The sequence below is a fragment of the Theropithecus gelada genome, chromosome 1 (assembly GCF_003255815.1).
Source record: "Theropithecus gelada isolate Dixy chromosome 1, Tgel_1.0, whole genome shotgun sequence".
Classification (NCBI taxonomy): Eukaryota; Metazoa; Chordata; class Mammalia; order Primates; family Cercopithecidae; genus Theropithecus; species Theropithecus gelada.
In genome coordinates this window covers 186,082,933-186,110,806 of record NC_037668.1, presented here as the reverse complement: position 1 = coordinate 186,110,806, position 27,874 = coordinate 186,082,933, and the positions used below count along the sequence as shown (strand labels likewise).

At 37.7% G+C, this 27,874-nt stretch overlaps 1 protein-coding gene across 2 annotated transcripts in view; it reads left to right on the top strand.

Moving 5' to 3' along the window:
- Positions 1–27,874, top strand: part of CEP350 (centrosomal protein 350) — a 166,567-nt gene that overhangs the window by 3,367 nt on the left and 135,326 nt on the right. The window lies entirely within an intron of this gene.

Below are 27,874 nucleotides of genomic sequence, written 5' to 3'. Positions count from 1 at the left end.
TAATTGTGATCAACCTGGCAGTCTATTTAGTATTAATTAAAAACTCAAAATGGGCCTTTTTTTTTATGAATCAAAAATGTTAACTAATGAATCTGAACCCTCTCCTTTGTAATTGGGACTATAAATTGATACCATTGAAGCAAACTTCTGGAAGGAAATTTGGCATTTCCTATCAAAATTAAAAGTGTATATATTCTTTGATAGAATCATTTCCTGCTTAGGAGTTTATCTTACATAAATTTTAACACAGCACAGGAATTCTTTAATAATATTTATATTAGCATTATTCCAGGATGTCAATAACTTTTATAAATAATTTTAAAATGTCCTAAATGTCTGTTGGTAGGCTAATAGTTAAAAGTCTAGTATATTTATGCTGTGAATTACTATGCAGTTGTTAACAGGTTTCAGGGTATCTATATTTACTTCATGAGCAGCGGCTGAGCATGTCCTTCAGCTCCTGGGACCATGCGGTGGACCTTCTGGGTTCAAAACCTAACTGCACCACTTTCTAGCTGTGACTCTTGGTGAATTACTAAAAGTCAGCTATAAATTGGATATACTAGTAGTTCTCATCTTACAGGGGTACCATGAGAATTAAATGAGTTAACACTTATGCCCTAAGTAAGCATTAATAAGCTCACGTGTTTGCTGTTACTATTATGTATTGACTTGGAAGAATGTTCATGATATAAAATTAAGTGAAAAAGTAAGTTGCACTATACTGTAGAATATGATTCATTTAAAAAACACAGAGACAAATAAATGTAGTTTTGTTTTCATTTTGCATGTGAATAGAAAAAAGGGCTATAAGGACAGACATTAAACCATTAAACATGTGTTTTTCCTAAGGGAGTGGATGACTTTTCTTTTTTACTTTAGACATTTTTGTATGGTTTTATTATAAGAATTACTTTCATAATTTTTGAAACTTTTTTCTAAAAAAAATTGAAGTAAATTTTTTCTTCTATTAAATAGTGCTACAAATGTAATTTTGAATGTGATTTTTAGAGATATACACATTTAATCAACAGAGTATCTCATAATTAGATCCTGTGTCAAAACATTTGTTAATGGAAGGGCCGGGACTTGGTGACTCACGCCTGTAATTCCAGCTCTTAGAAAGGCCGAGGCGAGTGGGTCACTTGAGGTCAGGAGTTTGAGACCGGTCTGGCCAACATGGTGAAACCCGTTTCTTTCTAAAAATACGAAAACTAGCAAGGCATGGTAGTAGGCCTGTAATCCCATCTACTCGGGAGGCCAAGGCAGGAGAATTGCTTGAACCAGGGAGGTGGAGGTTGCAGCGAGCCAAGACTGTGCCACTGCACTCCAGCCTGGGCAACAGAGCAAGACTCCATCTCAAAACAAACAAAACTTTTGTTGGTTGGGTGCAGTGTCTCATGCCTATAATCCCAGCACTTTGGGAGGCTGAGGCGGGCAGATCACCTGAGATTAGGAGTTTGAGACCAGCTTGGCCAACATAAGGAAACCCCACCTCTACTAAAAATAAAAAACTAGCTGGGCATGGTGGCAGGTGCCTGTAATCCCAGCTACTGGGGAGGCTGAGGCAGGAGAATCGCTTGAACCTGAGAGGCAGAGGTTGCAGTGAGCCAAGATTATACCACTGCACTCCAGCCTAGGTGACAGAGTGAGACTCTGTCTCAAAACAGACAGACAAACATACTTTTGTTGGTGGAAGGTTGAAATTTAGGAAAATCCCTAATAAATGTGTTTGTTTTTCTGCTAGCTTTGTAACCTTAAGTCTTATTTCTTAATTTACAAAGTAAAGCCGTAGGCTAGATCAGTGTTTCTTAAATCCAGTATTCCTAAACTGTGCACTGAAGTAAGTCCTCACTTAATGTTGTCCATAAGTTCTCGGAAACTGCAACTTCTAAGACCCCAAATGCCTCTAATATTAAACATTGAAATAAATGGGACCTATACATACATTTAAGAAATACTAAGAAAAGTCAAGGTAATTATTTACCCACTTATTTCAGATCAGGATGGCAGGGGGCTGGAACCTGTCCCGGCAAGTAGGGCACAAGACAGGCTGCCATTCCATCGCAGGTAGCATTTACACACAGACGCGCACACGCACACACACGCGCGCGCACACAGACACACACTCTTTCTCACTCAGACTGGGACCATTTAGACATGCCAATTCATGTCAGTTCACCTAATGCGTTCTCCTCTGTGATATGGGAGGAAACTGGAGTATACGGAGAAAAGCCACACGGATGTGGGGAGAACATGCAAACTCATACCTGATAGCCCTGGTAGGGAATCAAAATTTTTTTCTAATCAAAATTGTAAAGAAATGACATTGAATGAAACTATGCTATGGAGGACCTGCTGTACTGTGGAGCACCATAGTAACTCACCTGGACACTATGGGATATTTGAGAAATCTTAAGGGAAACAGCAATATTGGATAGCTGTGGGATATTTGACATCTATAGGACACTGCTCAAACTACCAGTTTGAGATACTGCACAAGAGATTGTGTTACCTTTTTTTTGATGACACTGTGTCTTCCAAACGCTAGGTTTTGGGAGGTTGCAGTGATAAAAAGCAAGTACTATGCAAAAATCAGTTTGGAGCAGTAAATGAAGGTGGTGGTGTCCAAAATGATTTCAAGATTTGAGAACTTGTGTAATGTCTAGTAGGTACACACATCTTATTAAGTAGTTGTAATTTTGTAATAAAAATATTTATTTTAATTTATACATATTTTTGAACTGCTATTAAGTTGTTAGGCTAAAAATACTTATTAGGTTGTGAACTTAACTACTTAATAAATGGAACTGTTAGGTATTTTTTTGGCCTAGGGGTTCCATGATTTAAAAAAAAAAAAAAAAACTGGCATACTGAGGGGTCTGTGAACTGAGAAAGTTTAGGAACCTCTTAAACTTTTGACCAGGACACCTACAGTAAGAAATATATTTTCCATGTTCTGTGTTCCCAGAGGTTGATTTTTTTACATTTACCTTTATTTTTTATTTTTTTAAATAAAACGAACAGACGTGTGTTATATGTGTATGTGTATATATATAATGAAATAAAAGTTTCACTTTTTAAAGTTTTACTTTAAAAAGCCCTCATGGCCGGCCGGGCGCGGTGGCTCAAGCCTGTAATCCCAGCACTTTGGGAGGCCGAGACGGGCGGATCACGAGGTCAGGAGATCGAGACCATCCTGGCTAACACGGTGAAACCCCGTCTCTATTAAGAAATACAAAAAACTAGCCGGGCGAGGTGGCGGGCGCCTGTAGTCCCAGCTACTCGGGAGGCTGAGGCCGGAGAATGGCGTGAACCCGGGAGGCGGAGCTTGCAGTGAGCTGAGATCCGGCCACTGCACTCCAGCCTGGGCGACAGAGCGAGACTCCGTCTCAAAAAAAAAAAAAAAGCCCTCATGGCCAGGCATGGTGGCTCATACCTGTAATCCCTGCACTTTGAGAGGCCGAGGTAGGCGGATCACTTGAGGTCAGGAGTTCAAGACCAGCCTGGCCAACATGGTGAAATACCATCTCTACTAAAAATACAAAAAAATTAGCTTGGCGTGGTGGCGTGCACCTGTAATCCCAGCTACTCGGTAGGCTAAGGCAGGAGAATCACTTAAACCTGGGAGGCAGAGGTTGCAGTGAGCTGAGATTGCGCCACTGCACACCAGCCTGGGCAACAGAGAGACTCTGTCTCAAAAATAAAATAAAATAAAGCCCTCACTAATTTCAATACACCTGATATTTGCAAATCAATCCTATTTAGTTCCATTAATAAAATGCTAGCTCCAGTCCACCATATTGTTTTGTTTTAACCTGCTAACGGGTCATGACGACATACTTGAAAACATGAGTATGGTTGACTTCTAATGTCCAGCTTTAATACGGTTTGTTTCTCTGATTAGTTATAAATGAAGTTAGACTACGCTTTAGCTTTTATTTTAGATTTGGGTTTCGGGGGGATACATGTGCGGGTTCGTTACATGGGTATATTGCATCATGCTGAGGTTTGGACTTCTATTGAATCTATCACTAAAATAGTGAACATAGTACCCAGTAGGTAGTTTTTCAACTTTTACCCCTTACCCCTGACTTCGCGCTTTTTTTTTTTTTTTGAGACGGAGTCTTGCTCTGCCATCCAGGCTGGAGTGCAATGGCTTGATCTAGGCTCATTGCAACTTCCGCCTCCCAGGTTTAAGCGATTCTCCTGCCTCAGCCTCCTGAGTAGCTTGGACTGCAGGTACCAGCCACCACACCTGGCTAATTTTTTGTATTTTTAGGAGAGGTGGGGTTTCATCCTGTTGGCCAGGCTGGTCATCAACTTGTGAGCTCAAGTGATCTGCCCACCTTGGCCTCCCAAGGTGCTGGGATTATAGGCGTGAGCCACCCGTGCCTGGCCCTTTCCCACTTTTGGAATCCACAGTATCTTGTTTTCATCTTTATGTCTCTATTTACTCATTGTTTAGACCCCATTTATAAGTGAGAACGTGTGATACTTGATTTTCTGTTTCTGCGTTAATTTGCTTAGGGTAATGGCCTCCAGCTGCATCCATGTTGCTCCAAAGGACATGATTTCATTCATTTTTATGGCTACATAGTATTCCATGGTGTATACATACCGCATTTTCTTTATCTAATCTACTGGGGGTTTTTTTGGTTTGTTTTTTTGTTTTGTTTTGTTTTTGAGACAGAGTCTTGCTCTGTCGCTCAGGCTGGAGTACAGTGGCCTGATCTTGGCTCCCTGCAACCTCTGCCTCCCGGGTTCAAGCGATTCTCCTGCCTCAGCCTCCTGAGTAGTTGGGATTATAGGCGCGCACCACCACGCCTGGCTGATTTTTGTATTTTTAGTAGAGATGGGTTTCACCATGTTGGTCAGGCTGATCTCGAACTCCAGACCTCGTGATCTGCCCACCTCAGCCTCCCAAAGTGCTGGGATTACAGGCTCCCAGCCTATCTAATCTACTGTTGATAGGTACTTAGGTTGATTCCATGACTTTGCTATTATGAATAGGGCTGTGATAAACATACTAGTGTAGTGTCTTTTTGATAGAATGATTTCTTTTCCTTTGGGTAGATACCTAGTAGTGGGAATTCTGGGTCTAATGATAGTTCTAAGTTCTTCGAGAAATCTCCATACTCTTTTCCACAGGGGTTGAACTAATTTACATTCCCACCAGCAGTGTCTGTTGCTCACTTTTTAATGGAGTTATTTGTTATTTTCTTGTTCATTTGTTTATGATTCCTTGTAGATTCTGGATCTTAGTCCTTTGTCACATGTACAGTTTGCAAATATTGTTTTCCCATTCTTTAGGTTACCTCTTTACTTTGTTCTTTTGCTGTGCAGAAGCTTTTTAGTTTAATTAAGTCTTGTTTATCAATTTTTGTTTTGTTGCATTTGCTTTTGAGGTTTTAGTCATAAATTCTTTGCCTAGGCCAATGTGCAGAAGAGTTTTTTTCTAGGTTTTTTAAAAATAGGATCTTTATAGTTTGAGGTTTTATGTTTAAGTCTTTAATACATCTTGAGTTAATTTTTGTATGTGGTGAAAGGTAGGGGTCCAGTTTCATTCTTCTGTATATGCTAGCCAGTTTTCTTTTGTTTTTGTTTTTTTGGAGTTTTTTTTTTTTTTTTTTTTTTTTAGCATCGTTTATTGAATAGGTATCCTTTCCCCATTTTTGCTTTTGTCAGCTTTGTTCAAGATCAGCCGGTTATAGGTGTGTGGCTTTATTTCTGGGTTTTCTATTCTGTTACATTGATACATGTGTCTGTTTTTGTATTGGTAACATGCTGTTTTGGTTAGTATAGCCTTGTAGTATAGTTTGAAGTTGGGTAATGTGATGCCACTGTATTCTTTTTCCTTGGCTATTCAGGCTCTTTTGGTTCCATATGAATCTTAGAATTGTTTTTTCTAATTTGTGAAAAATGATGTTGCTTATTTGATGGGAATAGAATTTTTAGATTGTTTTGGGCAGTATGGTCATTTAAATATTGATTCTTCCAATCTGTGAGCCTGGAATGTTTTTCCATTTGTTTGTGTCATCTGTTATTTCTTTCATTAGTGTTTTGTAGTTCCCCTTGGAGCAATCTTTCACCTCCCTGGTTAAGTTTATTCCTGGGTATTTTATTTTTCATGTGGCTATTATAGATGGGATTGCATTTTTTATTTGATTCTCAGCTTGAACATTATTGGTGTGTAGAAATGCCACTGACTGTTGTACGTTGATTTTGCATCCTGAAACTTTACTGGTCTTTTTCTTAGATCTAGGAGTTTTTTGAAGGACTTTAGGATTGAACAGAGATAATTTGAGTTTCTCTTTTCCTATATGGATGCCTTTGTTTTTAAATTTTAATTTTCTGCCTGATTCCTATGGGTAGGACTTCCAGTATTATGTTGAATAGGAGTCGTAAGAGTAGACATCCTTGTCTTGTTTCAGTTCATAGAGGGGATGGGATGCTTCTGACTTTTGTCCATTCAGTGTGATCTTGATCTTTTGGAATAGTTTCCAAAACTAGTTTTGGAAATAGTTTCCAAAACTTGATCTTTTGGAATAGTAAGATTGATACCAGCTTTTCATTTGTCTGGGATAATTTGGCTGTGAATGCATCTGATCCAGGGCTTTTTTTGGTTTGTAGATTTTTTTTTTTATAACTGATTCAATTTTGTAAATCGTTATTGATCTGTTCAGGATTTCATCTTCTTCCTGGTTCAGTCTTGGGAGGTTGTGTGTTCCCAAGAATTTATCCATTTCCTCTGGTTTTTCTAGTTTAGTGCGCATAAAGATGTTCATAGTAGTCTCTGAGGCTCTTTTGTGTTTCTATGGTACGAGTTCTGTCACCTTTGTCATTTCTGATTATGCTTCTTAGGATCTTCTCACTTTTTTTTTTTTTAAATTTACCTAGAGGTTTATCTATCTTGCTTATCCTTTCAAAGAACTAACTTTGTTTTGTTGATCCTTTGTATTTTTTTTTAAAATGGTATCAATTAATTTAGTTCTGCTCTGATCTTAGTTACTTCTTTGTTTTCTGCTAGCTTTGGGTTTAGTTTGTTCTTGTTTTTATGGTTCCTTTAAGTTCAACATTAAGTTGTCAATTTGATATCTGACTCTTTTTGATGTAGGCATTTAGTGCTATAAACGTTCCCCTTAACATTGCTTTTGCTGTATCCCAGAGGTTTTGGTGTGTTTGTTTTTCTATTTTCATTTGTTTTGAAGAATTTTTTTATTTCTGCCTTAATTTGTTGTTTAACCAAAAGTTAGTTAGGAGTGAGTTGTTTAGTTTCCATGTATTTGTGGTTTTGAGAGTTCCTTTTGGTGTCGATTTCTAATTTTATTCTACTGTAGTCTGATAATATGCTTGACATGATTTCATTTTTTGAGAATGTATTGAGACTTGCTTTATGACTGAGCTTGTGATCCATCTTAGAGAATGTTCCATGTGTAGATGAGAGTGTATATTCTGTGATTTTTAGGTACAGCATTCTGTAGAAGTCTGTTAGGTCCATTTGGTCAAGTGTCTAAGTCCAGAGTTTCTTTGTTAGTTTTATACTTTGACGTTCTGTTTCTAATGTATATAGACATATACATTTACAAATGGAAATCTCCTTTATAGATGTAAATTTCATTTACAAAAGGATTTCAGAATAGCCAGCTAAATGCCAGAAAAGTGTATTTTAATTGCACAGGTGATCTTTTTTTTTTGAGACGGAGTCTGACTCCTGTCACCCAGGCTGGATGGAGTGCAGTGGCGCAATCTTGGCTTACTGCAACCTCCACCTCCCGGTTCTCCTGTCTCAGCCTCTTGAGTAGCTGGGATTACAGGCACCTGCCACCACACCTGGCTAATTTTTTTTTGTACTTTTAGTAGAGACGGGTTTTGCCATGTTGGCCAGGCTGGTCTCGAACTCCTGACCTCAGGTGATCCACCCACCTCGGCCTCCCAGAGTGCTGGAATTACAGGCATGAGCCACCGTGCTCAGCCTACAGGTGATCTTTTTAACCTGGCTACTATTTCTTAGGTGAAATTACTAAATTCAGGATGGAGCCCATTAAGGAATAGGGCAAAGAAAGCCGCCTCTGTACCTGGACTCAGCGTGAATAGATCTGAAAAAGGAGGAAGCTTACTTTACCTGACAGTCTACCTTTTATAAACACTATCTAGGATAACTTTCTTTTCACCTTCAGGGAAGACTAATAACAGAGCCGAAAGGTTAGCAGATTTAATTTTTCTTATCATTTAGTTGCTTAAGCTTTTTATTTGCCTTCTACAAACAGTCTTTTTTTAAAAAGCAATAACAATATTGAAATCTTTTTAAAAGCTTCTGTACACCAACAGGCATCCCTAGATGAAACTGATTTGGGAGCCCTCATTTTCAAATGTACTTCTTAAAGTACAGTGTTATTTGGAATGTACCGTTGTGATTTTAAATTACCTTAAGTAAGATTTCACCATTTTTGTAAACATTTGCTGCTTCTGGGACCTAACAATACTGCATGTATAAGCTGGAAGGTATAGTACTCAGGTCTTAGAAATAAGGATCCCATTTTTACCTTGAATAGTGGCTTTGGCTCTCGGATCCCCTTGGTCAACTTAGCTAATGATTTTTCCCTCTCTAAGCATGCAAGAAAAAAGAAATAAAGGGGGCTAGAACACACAAATCTTTGCAAATTTCTGAAAGCTGAAATTGCTACCCCCTTCAGTATTACCATTTAAACTAATTTCTGTCTAAACCAGCCAGACATTCTGAGGCCTTTAACTAGATCCACGACAGTTAGATACAGTTGGATCCTGGACCCAGTCCAGTTTCTGTTGTAACTTCCAAACCTAGTTTGGATCAGAAATTTGCTCAAACTCGGATAGCTCAAATGCATACCCATGGAGCTTCAGAATCTGAGAGAGAACTTACCCACAATCTCCAGCTGCTTTGAGAGAGCAGTGGACAAAATGAGTCCAGTGGGTACCTTGCTTTGTCATTTGGTGTTCCTGGGAGTTGCTAGAAGCTTTAGTTTGGATCCCACTTCTGACACCATCTATTAAAATAAAAACCTTAGACAAATTAAATTTAACAGAATTTGATTGAGCAGAGAACAGTTCATGAATCAGTCAGCTTCCAAACCAGAATAGGTTCAGAGAACCTCCTTAGACTACCCTTTATACAATAGATCATCTCTGAAAATGTGTGTAGTTGCTACATTTTTGTATGATAAGTTATTAAATGTTATAGAGCAATAATGATGTAAAGAAGACCTTTGTATAAATAGAAGGATATTTTTCCAAAGAGAAAATCTGATTGATCTTTGATTAGTTTGGGTTTTGGTGATTTTTTAAAAAGCCATTTATAGTTTTTGTTGTTGTTAGTGGGCTTGTAGAAGTTGTTTCTGGAATTGTGGCACCTTCCTTTTTAAAAACTAGATCTAAAAATCATTGATGAGTAATAGTAATAGCACTGGCCATAACTTAATAGGTTTCTTTTCTTTTCTTTTCTTTTTTTTTTTTTTTTTGAGACGGAGTCTCGCTGTGTCTCCCAGGCTGGAGTGCAGTGGCATGATCTCGGCTCACTGCAAGCTCCGCCTCCCGGGTTCACGCCATTCTCCCGCCTCAGCCTCTCAAGTAGCTGAGACTACAGGCGCCCGCCACCACGCCCGGCTAGTTTTTTGTATTTTTAGTAGAGACGGGGTTTCACCATGTTAGCCAGGATAGTCTCGATCTCCTGACCTCGTGATCCACCCGCCTCGGCCTCCCAAAGTGCTGGGATTACAGGCTTGAGCCACCGCGCCCGGCCATCTTTTCTTTTTTTTTTTTGAAACTGAGTCTCACTCTGTCGCCTGGGCGGGAGTACAGTAACGCGATCTTGGCTCACTGCAACCTCCTCCTTCCAGGTTCAAGCAGTTCTGTCTCAGCCTTCCAAGTAGCTGGGATTACAGACATGCACCACCACGTCCAGCCAATTTTTGTATTTTTAATAGAGACGGGGTTTCACCATGTTGGCCAGGCTGGTGGTCTCAAACTCCTGACCCAGGTGATCTGCCTGCCTCGACCTCCCAAAGTGCTGGTATTACAGTTGTGAGCCACCGAGCCCTACTGGCTTCATTTCGTTCATGATTTCATGTCTAAATTTTAAAAGTGAAAATATTTTATGAAATAATTTCTTTTTAATTTTGAGATTGTTTTAAAATATAAAATATATATGCATATGTATACTTATTTTTTTTAAGTGTTACCATGTAAGATATTTTCTGTTTAGGAATGTCTAACCTTTTCATGTTGTATAAAATACCTGGCTTCATATGTGTATTTGTGCCTGTTTGCTTTTAAGAATTGGATTCTGAGACTTATCAATGTCATTTGGCAAACAGGTCTGGAGCACTCAGTGTGGCTATATACTGTGCATGAACTAGGGATATAAAGAGGAATAAGGCCAGGTGTGGTGGCTCATGCCTATAATCCCAGCACTTTGAGAGGCCAAGGCAGGTGCATCACCTGAGGTCAGGAGATCCGGACCAGCCTGGCCAACATGGCGAAACCCCATCTCTATTAAAAATACAAAAATTAGTTGGGCGTGGTGGTGCGTGCCTGTAATCCCAGCTACTAAGGAGGCTGAGGCAAGGGAATCACTTGTTCCCGGGAGGTGGAGGTTACAGTGAGCCGAGATTGCGCCACTGCACTCCAGCCTGGATAACAAGAGCAAGACTCTGTCTCAAAAAAAAAAAAAAATTAGAGGAATAAACTATCTCCACAGTTTTATGTAAGAGACAGATATGTCAATAATAGTACAGAGGAGTAAAGAGAATTGATAAAATTCTGTGGATGGATTCATAAAGAGGAAGCAAATATACTGCATTAAAGAGTCATTAAAGGCTTCCAATGAAAGAAAAATTGTTTCCATTTCCTTAAACAGCCTCTCAGTGACTAAGTTATTGAATGTAGAAGGAGACTTTTGAAAATGATCTTGCTTTCCGCGCTACCCAGAGAGGGGTGCCTACAGTGTTGTTCTGGATTCCCATTGTAACTTAAAGGGAAATGTTTACAATATCCAGAGGCCTAGATGTCCTGCAAATGAAGGAGGAGGATGTCCTTAAGTTCCTCGCAGGAGGAACCCACTTAGGTGGCACCAGCCTTGACTTCCAAATGGAACAGTACATCTATAAAAGGAAAAGTGATGGCATCTGCATCATAAATCTGAAGAGGACCTGAAAGAAGCTTCTGCTGGCAGCTCATGCCATTGTTACCTTTGAAAACCCTGCTGATGTCAGCGTCATATTCTCCAGAAATACTGGCCAGAAGGCTGTGTTGAAGTTTGCTGCTGCCACTGGAGCCACTCCAATTGCTGACCACTTTACTCCTGGAACCTTCACTAACCAGATCCAGGCAGCCTTCCGGGAGCCACGGCTTGTGGTGCTTTGACCACCAGCCTCTCACTGAAGCATCTTAGGTTAACCTACCTACCATTGCTCTGTGTAACACAGATTCTCCTTTGCGCTGTGTGGACATTGCCATCCCATGCAGCAGTAAGGGAGCTCACTCAGTGGGTTTGATGTGGTGGGTGCCGGCCCGGAAAGTTCTGTGTGTGTGTGGCACCATTTCCCGTGAACACCTGTGGGAGGTCATGCCTGATCTCTACTTCTACAGAGATCCTGAAGAGACTGAAAAAGCAGAGCAGGCTGCTGCTGAAAAGGCTGTGACCAAGGAAGAATTTTAGGGTGAATGGACTATGTCAGCACCTGAGTTTAACACTACTCAGCCTGAGGTTGCAGACTGGTCTGAGGGCATGCAGGTGCCCTCTGTGCCTATTCAGCAGTTTCCTACTAAAGACTGGAGTGCTCAGAAGACTGATCTACAGCTCCCACTGCTCAGGCCACTGAATGGGTAGGAATAATCACTGAATGGTCTTAAGCTGTTCTTGCATGGACTCTTAAGCAACATGGAAACGGAGTTGATGGAAAATTAACAGCAGTTTCTAAAAAAGGCAAAAAGAAATTATTTCTTTTTTCCTTGGAGTTTTCCTCAAAAAGTGATCATTGTGTCTGCTTTAAAAAAAGAATTCAGAAGGAGAAGCTGGGCGTGGTGGTGTGTGCTGTAATTCCAGCTGCTTGGGAGGCTGAAGTGGGAGGATTGCTTGAGCCCAGGAATTCAACAAGACTAGCCTGGGCAACATAATGAGACCCTGTCTTTAAAAAAATAAAAAATAAAAAATATATACACTGAAAAATCTACTTCCTATCCTGGACCCTCACTTCCTCTCCTTGGAGTTAACCAATATTAACTTTCTTATGTATAAGGGAAAATTCTATAGTGAAACTTTTATACTTTTAGGCAAAAAATAATCCTGACTTGCAAACTGTAAGACTCCTTTTTGTAGATATATTCCTTGATATTAATTTAGAAAAGTACTCAGGATAACTAGATAGTAAGCAAAAGTGTAGGCCTATTTTTAGGGCTCCCCCCTTCTTTTGGTTATTCCCGGTCCTGTTTGCTGCCCTCAGCTCTCCTAAAGTAAAAATCTATGGGTGTCTTGTTTACGAAGTTTAACTCTGTTTCATCAGTGTGGGGCATTGTGTTCTCTTTTATCCTTACTCTGCCTCCTATGCTGCAAAGGCCAAAGTAGTACTAATGTTACATAGTATCTTCTGGATTTCCTGGATTATAGTAAGTCACTCAGTTTTTGTAAAAGTAGTTGTTGAGGTTTATATTTTATAAGTAGAAACATGTCAGGCTAAATTCTCAGGTTAGTGGTATATTAGACTATGTTATGGGAGTGTTGGTTATTCTGGAATTTACTTGGAACAGTGTAATAGATCTGAGTTATAACTGAGTATTTTCCACTTTTTTGTCTGCTGGTCCTTACTAAATCTACTATTTGTCCATTTTATGTTGAGGATAGATAGTAGGAATATTGCAGACTCGTCTTTTTCTTAACCTTTCAGGCAGAGATGATTGTTATATAGGATCTGATATAGATGAGAGAACTGAAATGTAGCAAAAGTATGGGAAATATTCTCTCTAAGAGCCAGAATGAAGTCATTTTTTTCATCTTTTATCCCTTAATGCCTGGCACTTAGTAGGAGGCCAATAAATATTGAGCAAAATGAAACTATGTGATTGAATGAAAACACTCTCAATACATGTGAAACAAAAATTTGCTGTTAGAAGATAATTGAGAATTGGCTATTTCACAATGTCATCTTATATCTTACTTGTGTATACACACCACAGGTATAGATCATTGTTTCGCAAATGTTTTGGTATTAAGACCGCCTCATGCACTTGAGTTATGAAAGACTCAAAAAGATTTTGTTCATGTGGGATTTCTCTATTGATGTTTACTATATTTGAAATTTTCAATGTACTTGTTTATTTAAAATAATGATAAACATATTGCATGTTAAAATAATAACTTTCTGTTGTTGCTGTTGTTTTCTTTTTTTTTTGAAACAAAATCTTGCTCTGTTACCCAGGCTGAAGTGCAGTGGCGCAATCTTGGCTCATTGCAACCTCTGCCTCCCGGGTTTAAGCAATTCTCCTGCCTCAGCCTCCCAGGTAGCTGGGACTACAGGCGCATGCCACCACACCCGGCTAATTTTTGTATTTTTAGTAGAGACTGGGTTTCACCATGTTGGCCAGGCTGGTCTCGAACTTCTGACCGCAGGTGATCTGCCTGCCTTGACCTCCCAAAGTGCTGAGATTATAGGCATGAGCCACTGTGCCCTGTCTTGTTTTGTTTTTAAGACAGGGTCTCACCCCGTTGCCCAGGCTGGAGTGCATTAGTGCAGTCATAGCTCACTGCAATCTTGACCTTTAAGGCTCAAGTGATCCTCCAACCTCAACCTTCTTAGTAGCTGCGACTACAGGTGCGTGCCACCACACCTGGCTAATTAAAATAAATTTTTTTTGTAGAGACTGGGTCTCACTATGTTGTTCAGGCTGGTCTTGAACTCTTGGACTCAAACAATCCTCCTATCTTGGCCTCCCAAAACGCTGGGATTACAGGCCTGACCCACTGCACCTGGGCTTAACATTTTTAAATGAAAAATAACTACCTGTATCTCAACAGTAAAAAGCACTGAGTGGCATTGTTTGACGTTTTTCAACTCTTTTTAATGTCTGGTTTAATAGAAGACATCTGGATTCTCATATCTGCTTCTGTCTGCATTCAGTCTGCTGTGATATCATATGTCATGTGGTCTTTGGAAAACTCCATTATACATTCATAAGAGAATGAGAATAAAAAAGACAAAGTCTTAATATTATTATGGAAATAGTTTTGATTTCAAAGACGCTTCCTGAAAGAGTGTGAGAGACCCTCAAAGATCCATGAACCACACTTTGAGAACTGGTAGTACAGATTATAAATTCAGAGTAGAAAAGAACCTTACAGGTCATATGGTCATCTCTTCTTGAGGTCACCTTTTCTTGTTGTTGTTTCTGGTTTATGCAGCTAGATTACTGAGATAAGGAATACCTCATTTGTTTTTTGTGGGATAATCATGAGCTGGCATTTGGAGATGGTGAGTTTGATGTGCCGTTCAGATTTCTAAATAAGCAGTTTGATATGTGGGTTAGGATATCAGAGGTAAAATCTGGTGTTTTGGTAGTCATTGGCATGTAGGTGGTTTTGAAAGCCTTTTGCAAGAGTGTGGTTGCCCAGCAAGAGAGTATAGTGTTAGAAGCAAAAAAGCTGGTCACATCCTTCTGAGCTTCAAGGTTTAAAAGGCATATAGAGAAAGACTAGCTAGTAAAGGAGACTGAGAAAGGAGTGTAGTGTATAGAAGTCAAGGGAAAAGAGTGCTGTTTTTTTGTTGTTGTTGTTGTTTTGTTTTTTTGAGATGGAGTCTCGCTGTGTCACCCAGGCTGGAGTGCAGTGATGCGATCTCAGCTCACTGGAACCTCCAACTCCCTGGTTCAGGCGATTCTCCTGCCTCAGCCTCCTGAGTAGCTGGGATTACAGGCACGTGCCACCGCACCCGGCTGAAAAGAGTGTTTTTAGAGAATGGTTAGTTGTAATGAAGCTGCCAGGAGGTCAAGGTCAAGTAGATTGAGGATTGAAAATACCCATTAGATTTGGAGATGAAGAGGTTTTGGTGATTTTAATGAGAGTTGTGGAGAAATGGGGATGGCAACCACATTGGAATTGCTTGAAGAGTCAAGAGTCTAAATGTACACTGAGTGTATTTTTGGGACAGTCTCACTCTGTTGCCAGGCTGGAGTGCAGTGGTGCGATCTCGGCTCACTGCAAGCTCCGCCTCCTGGGTTCACGCCATTCTCCTGCCTCAGCCTCCCGAGTAGCTGGGACTACAGGCGCCTGCCACCATGCCCGGTTAATTTTTTGTATTTTTAGTAGAGACAGGGTTTCACTGTGTGAGCCAGGATGGTCTCGATCTCCTGACCTCATGATCTGCGCACCTTGGCCTCCCAAAGTGTTGGGATTATAGGTGTGAGCCACCGCACCCGGCCCCAGTAGGCACAAAATTTTTAACAAGGCAAATATGTTTGCTAAGTTGTAGCTAATAATTAGCAGTGGTACCCCTCTAGTAATTTCTGCAAATGATCTACGTACATTATTCCCTTTTAAGAAACACTAACGTTTTTTCTAAGGTTGAAGCCATAGACCTAGTAGTCAGTGTTTGCTTTGAGTGGGTGGCTGAGAGAAATGTCTTTCCTTCTGAGTAGTTTCTGCTCTTCAATGAATCTAGATGGCAATGTTTCATTATTCCAGTTTAACTGTTAATCACCCTGTTCGTGTCAGTGAGTGCATAAATGAGTATCCAGTAGCATTTATGTGTATTTATTATACTTTTTTTTAGTGTAATCATAATTAGGCTTTTACTTGGTGATAGAGCAGTAGCATCATCTTTTACTCCAGTTTTCTGATTTATTGCACGTTAATGATGACATACTTTTATCAAATGGCTCCCATTATTTCCATGACATCATATATTTAGCTTATGTGACTACCTGTAGCGCTTTTCTTTGCCGTTATCAGCAGGTCAAATTTTTTGTGTGTGTTCCTTGTAGTTTGTTTTGCTATATATTCTTACAGGCTACTTGCAAAATAGTATGTGAATTTCATTTCCTTATTTTTCATTTCTTTTCATTTTATATTTTTTCAGTTTCTTTTTTCCTCCCTCATTTACTGCCATAGTGATAAATATGTTAATTGTTCCTCTTTCTTTCTTATGAGTGGTTTTGCAGCCTGGCCCTTTAACTGCCTCTTCTGCTTCTGAGATCATGTTTCTTAACACTGCTGTTGACCCATCATACCTCATCCTTCCACTGGCAGACCTGCCTTTGATTCTCCTTTATTTTTTTCTGTTTAAATGGAGCTCATAACAGCTTCTAATGCTGTCATTTGTTCATTTGTTCATTGAAGGTTCTGTTGATCTCTAGATGAGTAAGAAGATAGAGTCCTTAAGGACCACACAACCTTGTGGGAAGACTGATACATATATGCTATTTGTAACTCTATTATAGCACTTATTATATTGTATACTATTTGTTTATGTGTGTATCTCCTTTACTTGATTGTGAGCCTTAAGTGCTCAATGAATGTTCATGGAATGAATGAATTATGTATAATGTATGTATGTGTGTATGTGTATATAATGATAAGAACTATGGAAAATGAACAGAGGCCAGCCATGGTAGCTCATGCCTGTATTCCCAGTGCATTGGGAGGCCAAGGCAGGAGGATTGCTTGAGGCCAGGATTTGAAGAACAGCCTGGGCAACAAAAGAGACCTGTCTCTAAAAAAATAAGGTAAATTAGTTGTACATGGTGGCACATGCCTGTATTTCTAGCAACACAGGAGGCTGAGGCAGGTGGATCGCTTGAGCCCAAGCGTTTCAGGCTACAGTGAACCATGATTGCACCACTGTACTCCAGCCTGGGTGACACAGCAAGACCCTGTGTCTAAAAAAGAAAAAAAAAGAAAAGGAAAAAATGAAAAGAGTACTATAGGAAACAGAAAAGTACTAATTGAAGTACTAATTTTATTAAGAGCCAGTTTGGGAAAGATTTAAGGAGATGACAGAGTTTGGCTTTGAAAGGCATTCTTGCCAGAGAAAATTTAGGAAAAGACAGTGTGGAGATAATGAAATGTTCTGGATATTCAAAGAATGTACTCTAGATATACCTATTCGACAGGAAAGTAGTTACACAGTTTTGCTTAAAAAAAAATAAAAATAAAAAGGTGAGACTGTAAATTAATGTTGTGAAGGTCCCCAAGTGTCCATCATGCTAAGGAGTTTGGAGCTCTGTCCCATAAATGATAGTCATTGAAGAGTTATAAAATCAGAATTGCTAGGTTCTGTTTTAGAATGATAACTTAGATTGCAGTATGGAGAATGGATTTAGGAGCAGGATAATTTAGGAAGCTTTTACCATAATTTAAGCTAAAGATGATGCTTTGAACAGAGGCAAGGGGAAGAAAGAAAAATTAGAGAAACATCTTAAATTTTTTTTTTACAAACAGCTTTATGTATGAGGCATATTTTACATATCATAATAGAGAAACAAAGGTATAAATGATATGGTAACTAAATATATGATGGAATGTGGGAGAGATAGGAATGTCAAAGATGAGCTAGATGCGTGTTAATCCAATTTATTAAGAGTACAAGAAGAAAATTTTGAAGATAGATGATAATGAATTTATTTGGTTTTGAACATGAAAAATTTGAGGTGCCAATGGTACTTGGAGATAGACATCAAATAGACTGAAAACTTGCATCTAGAGCTCAGAAATAGATCTGAGGAAGAAATATAACATTTAGGAAATAGTTAAAGCCATGAAAGTATGTGAGGTTGCCTGGGGAGAAGGAGCTAGAGAAGAAGAGGCCTAGGAAAAAGCCTTGGAAATGTTACCATTGATAAATTAGACAGAAGTAGAGAACCCATCAGGAGTTGAGAGGTAAGAGATAAAACAATCAAGAGGCAAGGGAAACAGGAGAAATATGTTTTACGAATCCCAAAAGTAGTGAGAGTTTTAAGGTGAAAGTTTAAGATCCCAAATATTAATAACTTAGTGTTGTAATGCCTGTTGACTGGAAAATTGTATTACTAGAATGTAGGCATATTTCCTAGGTTTTCTAGACAGATACAATTCTTTTTTAATGTTTAGGCTTTTCTAGGACTTTAGTAAGAATAAACCTGTAAATCAGAAAAAAATACAGCTTTTTAGACTATGCTCCAATTTTTGGTTTAAAAAATATGGACTTTTTAGTTGAAGAACTGTTCATAACAAAGTGAAAGATAAAGGCAACATTTTGTCAGTGGGCTTAAAAAAAAAACCATTTTCTGATGACCAGAGAAAACCCTGCACATATCTGTGAGAGGAACTGTCATTCATTTTGGGGGTATTTTCTGTATTCTCTCTCTTTAAAACAGTACATTTCTTAACACATTTTGTGTAGTATATTTGAGATTCATTTCCAGTATGCTACAAAAAATGTATTAAGAAATATATGAATATAAGAAATATAAGAAATGAAATACAGGAAATGAATTTCAAATATATTTTTCATTAATAGCTTTTTTCCCCTCTAAGTACATGATTTAGAAGTTTGAAATGAATGATTATTTTGTTGGATCCTCTTTTTCTGTAGGTTTTTATCTTTTTTTTCCCCCCGTGAGGAAACTCAAATAAAGGGAAATTAGAGAAAAGCATCCAAGAATGCAAGAGCAGAAAATGAGGTACTAGTGTTACGGGAACTGGAAAATTGTCAAGAACAAGACCACTTTTTCCTTTCCTTTGGGGCCACTTTTTTAAAATTTGTTTTTCTTTGATTTTCCTCTTTGTTTTTCATTGTATTTTTCAGCTTGGCTCCTTATAGCTCATGGGTCAGTTGCTTATCCTTTCAATTCCAAAACTCTGCAGTCTCTTTTTCCAGAGACCGGATAGGATGTTTTCCAGTCACTTCCTTAGTCCTTATCCAATCAGCTAGAGCTGGAGTGAGGGGCAGATCTTTGTGGATCACAGTAGTGGGTAGGGGTAATTCCTTAGAGAAAAGGACTCTTGGTAGGCTAAACACAGTGATTGATGTCTTTAGTATTTACACAGTTTCATTTAACAAAGCTTTATGGGAACATTTTGAAGGCATAATTTGTGATCAGTTGTTTTGTGCCTAGTGGGAAGGTGGCCTTTTTGACTTCTGAAAAATGTTAGTTGAAGGAAGGTAAACATGATAAATGCTGAGTTCAGCCTAGAGGTTATTCTTTCTGGATGAGGGGGGAGAGATGAGTATGAGTAGAGATACACAGAGTACTCCAGCCAAATTGGTAATAGTTTATTTCTTAAACTGAGAGGTAGGTACATGGGTGTTTTATTATATTATTTCTTATGTCACTTGATGTGAAGAAGAAAGCTGTTTTCTGATAATTGAAGATTATTTAAATTTAGACCTTGGCAGACAGTAAGCCTCAGAAAATAAAGCAGTCCAACAGGCTATTGAAGGCTTAGAACATTACTGTACACTACTGTAGACTTTATAAACACTGTGCACTTAGGCTACACTAAGTTGATTTAAAAATCTTTCTTCAGTTATAAGCTTAGTTTACTGTAACTTTTTTTACTTTAGAAACTTTTTTAAAAAACTTTTTGACTCTTTTGTAATAATTCTTTGCTTAAAACAAATATACAGCTATACAGCAATAGTTTATATCCTTATTCTGTAAGCTTTTGTTCAATTTAAATTTTATTTTTATGTTTTTACTTTTTATGCTTTAAAAATATTTTTCAAAATAAAATATTTGTAAAATATGTATTTTTATTTTTTAGTAAATAGCAGGAGCACACTCTATAATAACAATAAAAATATGGTATAGTAAATACTAGGCGATAGAAATTTTTCAGCTCCAATATAGTTTTAAGGGGCCACTGTCATATATGTGGTTTGTGTTGACCAAAACATCATTGCATGGGCATGACTATACAGAGAACTTTGACTGTCTTCCATTATGGAAGTAGAATGTTGTGACAAGCTTATTAGTATATGATAGAATGCTTAACTTTATGTTTTAAATTAAAAAAAATTTAAATTGACACAATTGTTGTACATATTCATGGGGCAATAGTGATGTTTTGATACAATGTATAGTGATCAGATCAGGGTGATTAGCATATCCATCATCTCAAATATTTATCACTTGTTTGTGTTGGGGACGTTCAGTATCTTGTCTTCTGTCTACTTGAAAATACACAATATGTTATCGTTAACTATGACCATCCTACAGTGCTATAGAACACTAGAACTTACTCCTTCTATCTAGCTATAATTTTGTATCCTTTAACAAATCTCTCCTAAGTGCCCTTAACTCCCCTCCCAGTCCCTACTAACCTCTGTTCTACTCTTCTATGGGAAGAGCTCTTCTGTGAGCTTCTGCATAGGAGTGAGAACATGCTGTGTTTAACTTTCTGTTCCTGGCTTATTGACTTAACATATTCGTCCTCCCGGCTCATCCATGTTGTTGTAAATGACAGAATTTTTTTCTTTTTAAGGCTGAATGGTATTCCATTGTGTATATATTTTTTTTCTTTTCTTTTTTATGGAAATGTGAATGGTTTTGACTTAAAGTGTATTTTGCCTAATATAATTGTGACCTCCCATGTTCTCATTTGGTTACTGTTTACATGCAGTTTCTTTTTTCATCCTGCTAACTTCAGTCTATTTTTGTCATTAGATCTAAAGTGAGTCTCTTATAGACAGGATGTAGTTCCATATTTTCTTCATCTGTTCATCTGTTGTCGGACACTTGGTTGTTTCCATTTCTTGGTTATTGTGAATAATGCTGCTATAAACATGGAAGTGCAGATAGCTCTTCAGTATACTGATTTTCTTTCCCTTGGATAAATATGCAGTAGTGGGATTGCTGGATCATATGACAGTTCTATTTGTAGTTTTATGAGGAATCTCCATACTGTTTTCCATAGTGGATATACTAGTTTACATTCCCACCAATAGTATATAAGAGTTCCTTTTTCTGTATATCCTTGCTAGCATTTGTTGTTTTTTTGTCTTTTTGGTAATAGCCATTCTAACTGGAGTGAGATGATATTGTGGTATTGATTTGCATTTCCGTGATGTTTAGTGATGTTGAGCTTTTTAAAAACATGTTTCTTCACCATTTGTATTTGCCCATTTTTAATTAGATTATTTGGGGTGTTTTTTTTTTTTTTTGCTCTTAAGTTGTATGAGTTCTGTATGTTCTAGATATCAATTCCCTGACAGATGAGTAGTTTGCAGATATTTTCTCCCATTTTGTAGGTTGTTTTTTTATTCTGTTGATTGTTTCCTTTGCTGTGCAGAAGCTTTTTAGATTGATATAATGCAATTTGTTAATTTTTGCTTTTGTTTCTTGTGCTTTTGGGGGTCTTATTCATAAAATCTTTTACCAGACCAGTGCTCTGAACTGTTTGTTTCCCTTATATTTTCTTCTAATTATTTTGTAGTTTTGGGGGTCTTATATTTAAGTCTTTAATCCATTTCAAGTTGATTTTTGTGTAGGGTGAGAGATGGGGGTCTGTTTTCATTCTTCTGCATATGGATATTCAGTTTTCCCAGCACTGTTTATTGAAGAGACTGTCCTTTCCCCAATGAATGTTCTTGGTACCATTGTAAAAAATTAGTTGGCTATAAATACATGGATGTTCTCTATTCTGTTCCATTGGTCTATATGTCTGATTTTATGGCAGTACCATGCTGTTTTTGTTACTGTAGCTTTGTAGTATATTTTGAAATCTGGTAGTGTGATGCTTCCAGGTTTATTTTTTTTTGCTTTGGATTGCTTTGGGAATTTGGTGTCTTTTGTGGTTCCATATGAATTTCAGGATTGTTTTTTCTATTTCTGTGAAGCATGCCACTGGTATTTTGATAGGGATTGTATTGAACCTATAGATCACTTTGGGTTGTATGATCATTTTAACAATATTAATTTTTCTAGTTCATGAACACAGGATGTTTTTCTTTTTTGTGTGTCTTCTTTAACTTTTTTCCTCAGTGTTTTACAGTTTCCTTTGTAGAGATTTTTTACTTCCTTGGTTAAACTTATTCCTAGCCAGATTTATTTTTTTGTAGTTACTGTGGATAGGATTGCTTTCTTGATTTCTTTTTAAGGTAGTTCATTATTTATGTTTAGAATCACTACAGATTTTTGTATGTTGATTTTGTATCCTACGAATTTACTGAATTCATTTATTAGTTCTAATAGTTTTTTTTTGCTGGAGTCTTTGGGATTTCCTATATGTATGATTATATTGTCTGAAAACAGGGACTGTTTGACTTCCTCCTTTGCAATTTGGATGCCCTTTGTTTCTTTCTCTTGCCTAATTACTGTGGCTAAGTTTTCCAGAACTATGTTGAACAAAAGTGGTAAAAGTGGTCATCTTTGTCTTGTTTCAGATCTTAGAGGAAAACCTCATTCATGGATTACTAGGTTAAGAATACTTGTACTACATTGTGAGATTGTAGAGGTCAGAACCGTTTTTCTCTCTTTCTCTGTCTCTCTCTCTCTATTTTTTCATCTGTAAGGACCATTTCTTTTTAGTTTTTTTTAGTAACACACAATGCTTTGCACAAAGTAGGTACTCAAAAAACATTGTTAGTACAAGCTGTTGATATGCAAGTTTACTTTCCTCATTCTTAGTCTTAAAAGACAAGTATTATTACATTGGGTTAAAAAAATCTTTAATACAATATATGTTTAAAAGAAAGTGATCCAGAAAGCTTAAAATTAAAAGGATAGGGCAGATGCAATAAAGCAATGTTTGCTTTTTATTAATAGCATGCAAAGTAGAATTAAATACTAAAACACATTTCTCTAGGGATAAACAGAGTCATTTTTTATTGATGAAATATAAAATCCATTGACAGCATAACCGTGAACTGTTAGATGCCAAATAATGATATCAAGTTATTTAGGAGTTAAGTATTTTAGAAATATGAAATGGACAAAAATTCAGTAGTTCTGGTGAATTTTTGTTCATCTCTTAATTCTTGGCAAATTAAGTAGACAAAAGATAATACATAAATGTCCAACAAATAAATAAATCCAAGTTTTCCATATGAGTGTTGAATAAGGTTATTGTCATGATATCTCTAAAAGATTTAACTGGGAAGGTGCTTTCATTATTCCCCAGGAAGTGATCTTGAATAATCTATTTGACTTGGTAAACACTTAAAAGTGGTTGGGAAAAAGGCCTTATGCAAATTGAGATTTGCACTTTAAAGATAGTAAACCTTTTGATAGATCATCTTATTATAAGTAAGTTTTTTATTACACTTTTTTCACTAATTCTATTTTCAATTTCTACAAGAATGGTGATTTAAAAAATGTATTCTTATATAAAGAACAGACCAACTTAAATACATTATATTTAAAATATTCACTTACAGGGCATGGGATAACCAAAGATTTAAAAGGTAGGTTATTGGCAAATTGAGGTGCTTCATGAGAATAGATACCACAAAACTGATTTAAAACTATAATTATAGGCCGGGCGCGGTGGCTCAAGCCTGTAATCCCAGCACTTTGGGAGGCCGAGACGGGTGGATCACGAGGTCAGGAGATCAAGACCATCCTGGCGAACACGGTGAAACCCCGTCTCTACTAAAAAATACAAAAAACTAGCCGAGCGAGATGGCGGGCGCCTGCAGTCCCAGCTACTCGGGAGGCTGAGGCAGGAGAATGGCGTGAACCCGGGAGGCGGAGCTTGCAGTGAGCTGAGATCCGGCCACTGCACTCCAGCCTGGGCGGCAGAGCGAGACTCCGTCTCAAAAAAACAAACAAACAAACAAACAAACTATAATTATAGGCTGCGTGTGGTGGCTGACACCCATGATCCCAGCATTTTGGGAGGCTGAGGTGGGATAATCACTTGAACCCAGGAGTTTGAGGCCAGCCTGGGCAACATAGTGAGACCTCATCTCTATAAAAATTTTAAAAAAATTAGCCGGGCATGGTGGTGTGCACCTGTAGCCTCAGTTATGGGGAGGCTGAGGTGGAAGGAACACCTGAGCCCAGGAGGTTGAGGCTGCAGTGAGCCCTGATTGCACTACTGCAACCTAAAACAGGACATAATTCATGTTATCTGAAAATCCTTTGAAGTATAATATACATTGAAAAAGCACATAAATGTGCAAGTTGATAAAGTCTCTTAAACTGAACGTACCCTTGAAATCAGCACCCAAATCCATGAAGATTAGCAGCACTTCCTTGCTCTAATTTCAGCCACCTCTCTAGCCACTTCAAGGGTGATGACTGTCCTCACTTCTATCACTGTAGATTCCTTTTGCTTATTTTATACTTTATTTAATGGAACTATATGGTTTTTACTCTTGTTTCTGGCATTCTTCACAACATGTTTGTGATATTCAGCTATCTTTTTGCATGTAGATGTAATTCAGTCTCATTATTAGTGGGAGATATTCTATAATTATAGTATGAACTTTTACATAAATGTCATACTTCTAATATTTAGTCATTTATATTAACGATGATTGCCCATTAATAGGGTATTTATTTTGAAGCAGATAAATTTTCTCGTTTACTCATTTATACTGTCTCAGCCTTAGTGTTAGCTAAGAAGACATAGAGATTGTGGACACATATGTAGTTTTTGATTATTTAATCTATTTATCCTTTCTATTGGAAAATTGATAATCACTGTATATTTCAGCACTTATTTTAGTTTTAAAGCAAAAAGATGTCTGCCCAAAGAAATTTTTTGTCTAATCATGACAGATACTCTAGTAATATAACTGATGTTTGCTTAATTTTTCAGTTGGCTAGATTAAAAATCTTTTTATCAAAAGGAAAATGAGTTAATTTTTTGTTTTTGTTTTTGTTTTTTTTTTGAGACAGAGTCTTACTCTGTTGCAAGGCTGGAATGCTGTGGTGCAATCTCAGCTCACTGCAACCTCTGACTCCCTGGTTCAAGCAATTCTCCTGCCTCAGCTTCCTGAGTAGCTGGGATTACAGGCACCTGCCACCATGCCTGGCTAATTTTTGTGTTTTTAGTAGAGACGGAGTTTCACTGTGTTGGCCAGGATGGTCTTGATCTCTTGACCTCATGATCCGCCTGCTGCGGCCTCCCAAAGTGCTGGGATTACAGGCGTGAGCCACTGCACCAGGCCAAAATGAGTTAATTTGTTAAACTGTGTTGGCAGATTAAAGTTTTATGGTTGATAAAATGTTGTTTTTCTACCATGCTCCTCTATTTTCAGAAAACTTGTTTACTTTTCTTAGAGCCATATTCTATAATCTATGAAAAAATTTTATTTTTAGAACTTCTTTTTTTTTTTTTGAGATGGAGTCTTGCTCTCTTGCCCAGGCTGAAGTGTAGTGGTGTGATCTCAGCTCACTGTAACCTGTGCCTCCTGGGTTCAAGCAGTTCTCCTGCCTCAGCCTCCCGAGTAGCTGGTCTTACAGATGTGCGCCACCATGCCTGGCTGATTTTTGTATTTTTAGTAGAGACTGGGTTTCGCCATGTTGGCCAGGCTGGTCTTGAACTCCTGACCTTGGGTGATCCACCCGCCTCAGCCTCCCAAAGTGCTGGGATTACAGGCGTGAGCCACTGTGCCCAACCCTATTTTTAGAACATTTTTGAGGTGTTTTCTAGGAACATTTATAAGTCAGGATTATTTACTCCGATAAATCAGATTAAATTAACTTCCTTAAAAATTAACCATACCTTTTAGTTTTACATATTTTGACCTAATAGGTGAGCCCTTCTTTTTCTTAAATTTAAGTTGGTGTTTTTAATATTCAACATACTGTACTGCCTCTGCATACAACTAAGTGGAGAAAATAATGTTTATCAAATATGACAGGTTTAATATATTTGTAAGGCAAATAACTCATCAACTTGATAAGAAGAACATTAAGATCCTGGTAGGTAAGTGGGCAAAGGATAGAAAAGACAATTCACAAATGAAGCACTAAGGTTAAGATATAGAGCAGAACGTTTTATCCTGCTAGCATCTACCAAATTCAAATTAAAGCATACATTTTTTTCCTGTTAAATCAGCAAAAGTAGAAATAATAGATAATATTGAGATATTTATGAAATGGGTAGGTCCTTCTTGGAAGACCCATTGTATTTCAGTGACATGGTGTTTCAAGAGCAACATGTCCTTCACATTCTTTCGTTCAGTTTTAGCACACTTTGCAGATACTGTTCTAGATAAATAATCCAAATAAGCAGAAATTCATAGATACAAATATGTTCAATTCAGTATTATTTGTAGAAGAGAAAATGGGACATAGTATTGTATTGGATATCTCTTGTTGTGTAATTCATAACCTCCTACCCCAATTTAAGCAGTTTAAAACACAAAACATTTGCGATCTCACACTTTCTGTATGTAAGGAATTCAGGAGCAGCTTATCTGGGTGATTTTGGCTCAGTGTCTGTCATGAGGTTGCAGTCAGGATGTCAGGTAGAGCTGTAGTCCTATGAAGATTTGACTTGGGCTGGAGGATCTACTTGCAAGGGATAGCTCACCCACGTAACTGTAGGCAGGCGGCTTCAGTTCTTTGCCACATGGACATCTATAGGATTGCTTGACTGTTCTTAGGACATGACACCTGGATCCTTGAGGTATAAAGAGAGAAGGGAATGTGTTTTATAGCCTAGTCTTGGAAGTCACATGTTGTCACTTTCATCACATGTGATATTAGTTTAAAATAAGTCTCTAAGTCCCATCACATTCAATGGGAGAATAATTAATTTCCACATTTTGAAGAAAGGAGTATGAAACAAATTTTGAATATGTTTTAAAACCACCACAAATGTCCAGCAGTTAGGTAAAGTAGGGCACAAAATTGAAGTTACAGTGATGATAGTAATAAAATTATTTATTAATGATTGTATTAGGATTTAGGGAGTAATGAGTTTTTCTTCTTATATTTTTCAAACTTTCTGTGTTGTTACATGATTTTTATAAGAGACTAGTTCCTCTATATTCATAGGAAAATATAGTATGACTTATCACTAAGCTGTCTAACCATAGGCAGATCATGATCTTTCCCTTTGAGTTGTGACGTAATTTTTTTCCTTTCATTTTTTTATTGCGGTAAAATATACATAACATAAAATTTACCATTACAACCATTTCTTAAGTATACAGTTCAGTGGTGTTAAGTACATTCATATTGTTTTACAGCCATCACCACCATCCATTTCCAGACTTCTTTTCATTTTGCAAAACTGAAACCCATTAAACAGTAACTCCCATTCATCTCTTTCCCCAGCCCCTGGCAACCACCATTCTACTTTCTGTCTCGATGATTTTGACTATTCTTACTGTCTCATATAAGTGGAATCATACAGTATTTGTCTTTTTGTGATTGGCTTATTTCACTTTAGTATAATGTCCTCAAGATTCTTTCATGTTGTATCATATATCAGATTTCCTTCCTTTTAAGGCTCAATAATATTCTATTATATATATAAATGTCATTTTGCTTATTCATTCATTTGTTGATAGATAGTTGGGCTACTTCCATGTTAGCTACTATGAATAATGCTGCTTTGAACATGGTTGTACAAATAGTTCGAGCCTCCACAAGTTTTTTGGTTGTATACTATATTTGTCCATTCTCACACTGCTATAAATTACCCGAAACTGGGTAATTTATAAAGAAAAGATGTTTAATTGGTTCACAGCTCCACATGGCTGGGGAGACCTCAGGATACTTACAATCATGGCAGAAGGCACCTCTTCACAGGGTGGCAGGAGAGAGAATGAGTGCAAGCAGGGGAAATGCCAGATACTTATGAAGCCATTAGATCTCATGAGACTCACTATCATGAGAATAGCATAGGGGAAACTGCCCCCCGATCCAATTACTTCTACCTGGTTCTGCCCATGACACTTGGGGATTA